General features: G+C 51.3%; 1 long non-coding RNA gene across 1 annotated transcript; it reads right to left on the reverse strand.

The window, feature by feature from the left end:
• Positions 1 to 1,465: 1,465 nt before the first annotated feature.
• Positions 1,466 to 7,364, reverse strand: LOC144728509 (uncharacterized). The gene is made up of 2 exons (XR_013587528.1): positions 7,083 to 7,364; positions 1,466 to 1,511 (listed from the first exon to the last, which is right to left on the reverse strand). It is a non-coding gene; the product is annotated as an uncharacterized LOC144728509 (long non-coding RNA).
• Positions 7,365 to 7,928: the final 564 nt, after the last annotated feature.

A 7,928-nucleotide genomic window follows, 5' to 3' on the forward strand; every position in this document is an offset into this window, starting at 1 on the left:
TTTTTTAAACTCGTATAGTAAAGTAATTGATTGTATTTTTTCATTTGATATACAGCCGGATAGTACGACAAATCGCTAACCTTAAACACCCCAGTCGTTCATAACAGTTGAAGGCGGTATAGTACTATAGTAATAGAGCAAGTACAGAAGAATCACCGAACCGGAATTGATAGCCCGAAAGCGTTTAGTGCGGGGCCCTTGAAAGTGCGGGGCCCGTAGCTACTACATATATGTAGTAGTGTACTGTGTGTGTACTGTGTGTGTGTTGTGTACTGTGTGTGTGCTGTGTGTGTGCTGTGTGTGTGTGTGTACTGTGTGTGTGTGCTGTGTGTGTACTGTGTGTGTACTGTACGTGTGTTGTATACTGTGTGTGTACTGTGTGTGTGTACTGTGTGTGTGTGCTGTGTGTGTACTGTGTGTGTACTGTCTGTGTTGTATACTGTGTGTGTACTGTGTGTACTGTGTGTGTGTACTGTGTGTGTACTGTGTGTGTGTACTGTGTATGTAGTGTGTGTGTACTGTGTGTGTAGTGTGTGTGTGTTGTGTACTGTGTGTGTGCTGTGTGTGTACTGTGTGTGTAGTGTGTGCTGTACTTGTGTGTGTGCTGTGTGTGTCTACTGTGTGTGTGCTGTGTGTGTACTGTGTGTACTCTGTGTGTGCTGTGTGTGTGTACTCTGTGTGTACTGTGTGTGTATACTGTGTGTGTGCTGTGTGTGTACTCCGTGTGTGTACTCTGTGTGTGCTGTGTGTGTGATGCGTGTGTACTCTGTGTGTACTGTGTGTATACTGTGTGTGTGTGCTGTGTGTGTACTGTGTGTGTGAGTGTGCTGTGTGTGTACTGTGTGTGTGCTGTGTGTGTACTGTATGTGTACTGTGTGTGTGCTGTGTGTGTACTCTGTGTGTACTGTGTGTATACTGTGTGTGTGTGCTGTGTGTGTACTGTGTGTGTACTCTGTGTGTACTGTGTGTGTATACTGTGTGTGTGTGTGTGCTGTGTGTGTACTGTGTGCACTACTCGGCAGGCAGCTGTCTCCTTGTGCGCTTTCGATTTTTCGCGTGCGTGTATGCGTACCTGTGCGTGTGCGTGCGTGTGTGTGTGCGTGTGTGTGTGCGTGCGTGTGTGTATGCGTGCGTGTGCGTGCCTGTCCGTGTGTGTGCGTGCGTGTGCGCGTGCGTGCGTGCGTGTGCGTGTGGAACCCCGTCTCCCCCCGCTACCCCCGCCCGCTCGCTCGCCTCTTTCAAAGTGTTGAAGAGGTCGTAGGTCGCCTTGCCGACGAGGAGATACTCCACCGACTCCTCTCCGTCGTCATCATCGTCGTCGTCGTCGTCACGGTGCGACGAGGTGGCAGCGGATGACGTAGTGGCGGATGACGTAGCGGCGGCTGAGCCCTTGACGGCCGCAGACCTGCGCGCCTTGCCAACGGCGTAGAGGGCGGGCGCGTGGGGAGCCGCTTTATTTCGCATGTCCGTCGGGAACCACGGCTGGACCAGGAGGTTCTCACAGTGCTCGGCTGGGGGGGGGTAGGGGGAGAGGCGGGGGGTAGGAGGAGGAGAGGGGGGGGGGGCGGTGAGTTCAAGGGTCAGGGGTGTTTCGGGGCTAGGGTTGTGGAGATGTTAACTATTCTTAGGTTTTTTCGGTAAAGTCACGTAGGTAAAAAATGAAAATTAATAAAAGTAAAATAAAATTAAAAATAAAAATCACGACGTTTCGATTGCAACACAAGCAATCATCATCAGGTATAAATGAAATAGCAACAACACATTCTAACCAGAAAAACTATAGACAGACATATAAGCAGACAGATATCACCAAGATACATAGAGAGTAACACAGGTACAGAGAGGGAGATCGTCTCTGTTGAGTGGCCTTAAATAGGCTCGCCAGCTATGCAGGAGGTCGTGGGTTCGATCCAGAGCCTGGCCATGCCTGTGCATTTGGAGCGTGCATGCCGGGCACAGGGTTGCTATCAATTGCATCCCTGGGTAGGATGGCTGGTGAGAAGTCCTAAGGGATCGTCCATAAATGACGTCACGCGGTTTTGGACGAATTTGGACCCCCCCACCCCCTCGTCACACGGCGTCACAAAAAGTCGGACCCCCCCCCCCCTCAAATATGACGTCACAAAGCTCTGCCCCCCCCCTCCCCCAAAACCATATTTCCATTTTTAAAATAAAACATGTTTCAAATCGCTTTAAACTATAGTCATTGTAGTGCGTATTTAACGTGGCGCTGCACTCTGATGTTGTAGGAGTGTTGTTATAACAATTAGTGTTGTTATAACAATTCTATATTAATTTAAAGTTGCGCATTTTGATGTGACGTCACATTTCTCAAACCCCCCCCCCGCCCCTCGTCACACATCGTCACAAATGACGCCCCCCCCTCCCCTAGGTGCGTGACGTCATTTATGGACGGCCCCTAAGTAGTTTGACTTGCAATGCTGTGGCTTTGCCCCCCTCCCCCCCCTTCTGTGTCTGTTCAAAATGTTTTGCGTACTTCCCGACATGCAACAAACTTGAAATTCGCCATGTGGGTACTTTCCATACTGTACACCATGCAAAAGTTATTAAAATAGACTTTTGTAAAAAAGAAAATTGGGGGGGAGGGGGGGGTGCGCAATAATGCATATATTTGGCACGGCAAGTGAAATACGAATGTGTTGCAGGTTTAAAGCGTTCTTCGTGTAGCATTGCTTATTATTTCATTCGTTGACTTCCGTACGCACCCTGAAAGTTGTGTGTGTCTGCAGCAAGCGCGTGTGTGTGTACCTATTGACGCGCGCGTGTTTGTGTGTGGGGGGAGCGGTGGTGTAGTGGTTAGCGCGCTGCGCTACGAACCCAGCAACCCGAGTTCGATTCCCGCTCACGGCCACCACCGGTGACGATTATTTAAGCCGGTCCTGGGCCTCCCCTAGGTCGACTCAGCCTCAAACGAGTAACTGCTGCGGTGTGTGAACATCGCCACTGGGGAGACAAAGGAGGCCGGCCGTGATGAATCCAAGTCCCGGGCGAAGCCGGGTAGTACAGCTAGTCTATGTGTTGAGTAGTTCCTGACGTACGTACTCGGAGACGGAGGTAAGTTAAGGGCTTTCGCCAGGGTGTATTAAAGCTTATCAATACTACACAGCAGGGTACACAACTCCCAGGGGCTAGAGGTCATACTCTGAGTCCGGGTCCCTGCCGGCAGACTCCACCGAGCGGAGAGAGAAGCACCTCTACGGCTACCACCGGCTTCTCCCCAGACTCCCTATTCGCTCCCTCTCTCTACCCCTGGTTCCCTCTTCACCCTGCTTACTCTACCCGTTCCCACAGTGACCCCGCTTACGTCACGGGGTATCCCTTAAATACCCTAGGAGACGTGACGTCACGTGCGCACACGACGCCACTCTCCTCTACTCCTCTACATCTGTATAATCTCGCCTTTTAGCCCGTCCAAGGAACGCGTGTGTTGCAGTAAATCTGAAACTTGCAAGCGAAGAGCAGACCGCGATGTGATGTTCATTGCATCAATTCGTGTGCAATCTGTAAGGCCGCGGTGACGCAGACCTATTTCATGTGAAGGTTAAAATCCCTTGTTCATCACGACGCTCCTTTTTACTTCGATGTCTCAACAGCGCTACGGAGATCGCGTGACGTGAGGGTTCTGCCTTTGTAGTGAGGGTTGTAAGTTGATGCCGAGGAGGGGGGAGGAGGCGCCTCGCCCCCCCCATGTGGAGTGACGTCACCCACTAATTAATATTAATGGCGGGGTCCATTTGGAGGACGTCACCTCTTCATGATTATTCATGAGGGGCGGGTCTATGTGGAGTGACGTCACCCGCTCATGATTATTAATGAGGGGCGGGTCTATGTGGAGGACGTAACTTGTGCATGATTATTAATGAAGGGGGGCTGGCCGACGTAGAGTGACGTCACGAGCGCTAAGGACATTCCTGGCTGATTATAGTAGTGATTGGTGTTTACATGCGTTGCGTTTTAATGTCCTAGAATGGAATGTGCATTGTAAATTTGAATTTTTATGACTACACATCACCCGCCTGTTGCCAATCGACAACTGCGTTATTGGCGATTGTGACTCCACCCGTTCACCGAGATGTTGGCTACCTCGCCCGGTATACAGGAGGTCGTGGGTTCGATCCCGACCCTGACGCCTGCTGCTGTATATTTGGAGTTTGCGGTGTCTCTCTCACTCTCCGTGGTGAGATGTTAACTACCTCGCCCGGTATACAGGAGGACGTGGGTTCGATCCCGACCCTGACGCCTGCTGCTGTATATTTGGAGTTTGCGGTGTCTCTCTCTCTCGCTCTCCGTGGTGAGATGTTAACTACCTCGCCCGTTATACAGGAGGTCGTGGGTTCGATCCCGATCCCGACCCTGACGCCTGCTGCTGTATATTTGGAGTTTGTTGTGTGTCTCTCTCTCCGTGGTGAGATGTTAACTCATCCTGATGACGACCGCTTGTGTCGCGATCGAAATGTGGTGATCTTTTTATCATCGTTTTTTCTATCTACGTGACTTTACCGAAAGAACCAAAGAAGAGAGATGTCAATTCAGACGTCTGTTCAACCGGCGTCTCTGGAGAGGAAAACGCAACCCAACCAATCGCGGGCACCAAATGTTTTGTTTTGCTATGCTCAGCTACCCTGACACCCCCCCCCCCCCCACATGCCTTGGACTGGACAGGTGGTGAGGAAGGTACACTGAGCCACACGCCAAGTCGTGCTTAGAAGTGACTTACAGGGACTCCTCTACTTACGAACGAGTTACGTTCCAGAGGTCTGTCCGTAAGTCGATGTGTCCGTAAGTCGATGTGTCCATAAGTCGATGTGTTCGTAAGTCCAACTTTACTCCCGTCGATTCCAAACACTTTGTACGGCATATACACTACTACTATACATGATAAACTACTATACTACATTATACACTACTACAGTACATGATATACTACTATATACTACATTTTATACGACTACACTACAGTACAGGGACTCCTCTACTGACGAACGAGTTATGCAAAGTTGTATAATCTCCTGCAGATGCCATCGGTTCTTCACATTCTGAAGATGTAGAAGCCACCGCCGCCATCTGTTGCGCGGCGGTTGAACTTACGAGTCTCAAGTTTGTTGGAATCTCTGAAAGTTCGTAAGTCGAGTGTTCGTAAGTAGAGGAGTTCCTGACGGAATGATGACCGATGGTCGACTAACGAAGGAGTGACATCCAATGCGAAGGTGGGGGTGGGGGGGGCGGTGCTGGTGGGCGTGGCTACTCGTGACTTTGATGACTGACGCACGACTTGAGGGTGGGTGAGTGGGTGGATAATTGAATGGGTGGGACAGTGAGTGGTTGAAATAGTGAGTGAACGGGTGGGTGGGCGAGTGGATGGTTCGGTAGGTGAGTGACTGGATGCGTGGATGGGTGCGTGATTGGATTATTTAATGGATGGGACAGTGGGTGGGTGAGATAGTGAGTGAGTGGATGGGTGGGCGGGTAGGTGAATGGGTGGATGGGTGTGTAGGTGAGTGGGTGGATGCGTGGATGGGTGAGTGATTGGATGGTTTAATGGGTGGGACAGTGGGTGGGTGAGATAGTGAGTGAGTCGGTGGATGGGTGGGCGAGTAGGTGAGTGGGTGGATGGGTGGGTAGGTGAGTGAGTGGATGCGTGGATGGGTGAGTGATTGGATTATTTAATGGGTGGGACAGTGGGTGGGTGGATGGGTGAGATAATGAGTAAGTGGGTGGGTGGGTGAGTGGGTGGATGGGTGGGCGGGTCGGTGAGTGGGTGGATGGGTGGGCGGGTAGGTGAGTGGATGGATGGGTGGGCGGGTAGGTGAGTGGGTGGATGGGTGAGTGATTGGATGGTTTAATGGGTGGGACAGTGGGTGGGTGAGATAGAGTGTGATCGAATGGATGGTGGGTAGGTGAGTGGGTGGGTAGGTGAGTGGATGGGTGGGTGGGTAGGTGAGTGGATGGGTGGGTGGGTAGGTGAGTGGATGGGTGGGTGGGTAGGTGAGTGGGTGGATGGGTGGGTAGGTGAGTGGGTGGATGGGTGGGTAGGTGAGTGGGTGGATGGGTGGGTAGGTGAGTGGGTGGATGCGTGGATAGTTACATCGCAGGACCGGGGTGGTGGTGGCTACGACTTCGGGGAGGAGGCCTGCATCCAGCAGTGGATTGATCACGGCTGATGATGACGACGATGTTGATGATGACGATGAGACACGAGTCGTATGATTGCTGGCTCTGAGATTGTGCGATACTGGTTTTAAAATGCAAATATGCCGAACTGCGGAACGAGCGAAGGGGGGGGGGAGGCGAATTTCGGTTCTCATGTCATCATTTCAAACGCGTAATGATGCAAGGGGCCACGTGGCCACGTGTGCCGAACGTGGGCTGCGCGTGATGAGAGTGTGGGTGTGGTGCGCGCGCGCGTGTGTGTGTAACTGCTGTGTTTCTGTGTGTGTGCGAGTTTAATTCTCGCTAACAGCACTTGACCCCAAGGTCTGTAGAGCCTGTACGGGGGGGGGGAGCTTTGCCTTTGGCTTGTGTTTAATTGTGGGGGCGCGGTAGTGCAGTGGATAGCGTGCTGCGATAGCTGCTCATGCGTAACACCAGTGGCGAATGTCTGAAGTGGTCCTGAGCCTCCCACAGGCACCTTAATTCTAGATTTGAAGCTTTCGTGACTGCAAGGATTCATACTCTTGGGTTTTTTTCGGTAAAGTCACGGTAGGTAAAAAATAAAATTAAAATTAATAGAAGTAATAATAGAAATCAAATAATAAATCACGACGTTTCGGAGGCAACACAAGTGATGCATCAAGTGATACAGTAAATTTAGCTGTGACGGTCCCACCTGATGACGGAGACTTGTGTTGCCTCCGAAACGTCGTGATTTATTTTTTCATTTATATTATTCTATTAATTTTATTTTTTACCTACGTGACTTTACCAATTAAACCTCAGAGTACGCCTGGTACCTGCCAAACAGCTGTTTTCCCAGTATCCCTTGCGTGTGTATGATGAGCACTTGCGTGCGTGTGATGAACACGTGTGTGTGTGTGATGAGCACGTGTGTGCGTGTGTCTTACCTACGTCCGCATCTCCCGTGAAGATACCTTCTATGGCGCCCTGACACAGATTTAGCCCATTGATGCAATTCTCCGCCATGACCACCACCAACCACCACCACCAACCACCCCTGTCTCCTCTTCACCACCACCACCACTAACTCGCCCTCCTCGTCGCAAAACGTCCCTAGTTCTGAACCAATCCTTCGCCTGGAAGCTCGGAGCTCTGCTCACTGTTGGCACGTGTCCACCGCACACACACACACACGCACACACCAAACATACACTGTTGCTGGCACACCTGTCGATTTACCTGTGAAGGTGGGTTTTTATATATACTGTATAGAGCAGGTGGCGGTGAGGCGTGGTCTAAGAATGATGGGTTGGCTGTTATTGACTGACGTGTGTGTGCGTGGGTTCAGGATATTTGAGTTTGTGTCTGTGTGTGGGTGTGTGATGGGGAGCGGTGGTGCAGCTGTTAGCGCGCTGCGCTACGAACCCGGCGACCCGAGTTCGATTCCCGCTCACGGCCAACAGCGGTGACGATTATCTGAACCGGTTCTGAGCCTCCCCTAGGTCGACTCAGTCTGAAATGAGTACCTGGCGCGGTGTGTAAACATCGCGACTGGAGAGACAAAGGCAGCTGGGCGAGGTGCTTTCTACCCACCCCCTCGTGTGCCGTACTGGCCTTCATAGGTGCTCACTTACAGCACCTGCCCCAAAAAACTGCTAAGGCTATACGGGGGATATTTGTATTTGTCTTACGTTTGTTCATTTGCGCGTAGAATTCAAGGTCGTGGAATTGAACGTCATTTCGGAAAGTTAGCCCACGGCACCTGGGTTCGTCCGGTGACCTCCTGTCAGCAA

The sequence above is a fragment of the Lampetra planeri genome, chromosome 29, assembly GCF_965212315.1.
Source record: "Lampetra planeri chromosome 29, kcLamPlan1.2.h2, whole genome shotgun sequence".
Lineage (NCBI taxonomy): Eukaryota > Metazoa > Chordata > Hyperoartia > Petromyzontiformes > Petromyzontidae > Lampetra > Lampetra planeri.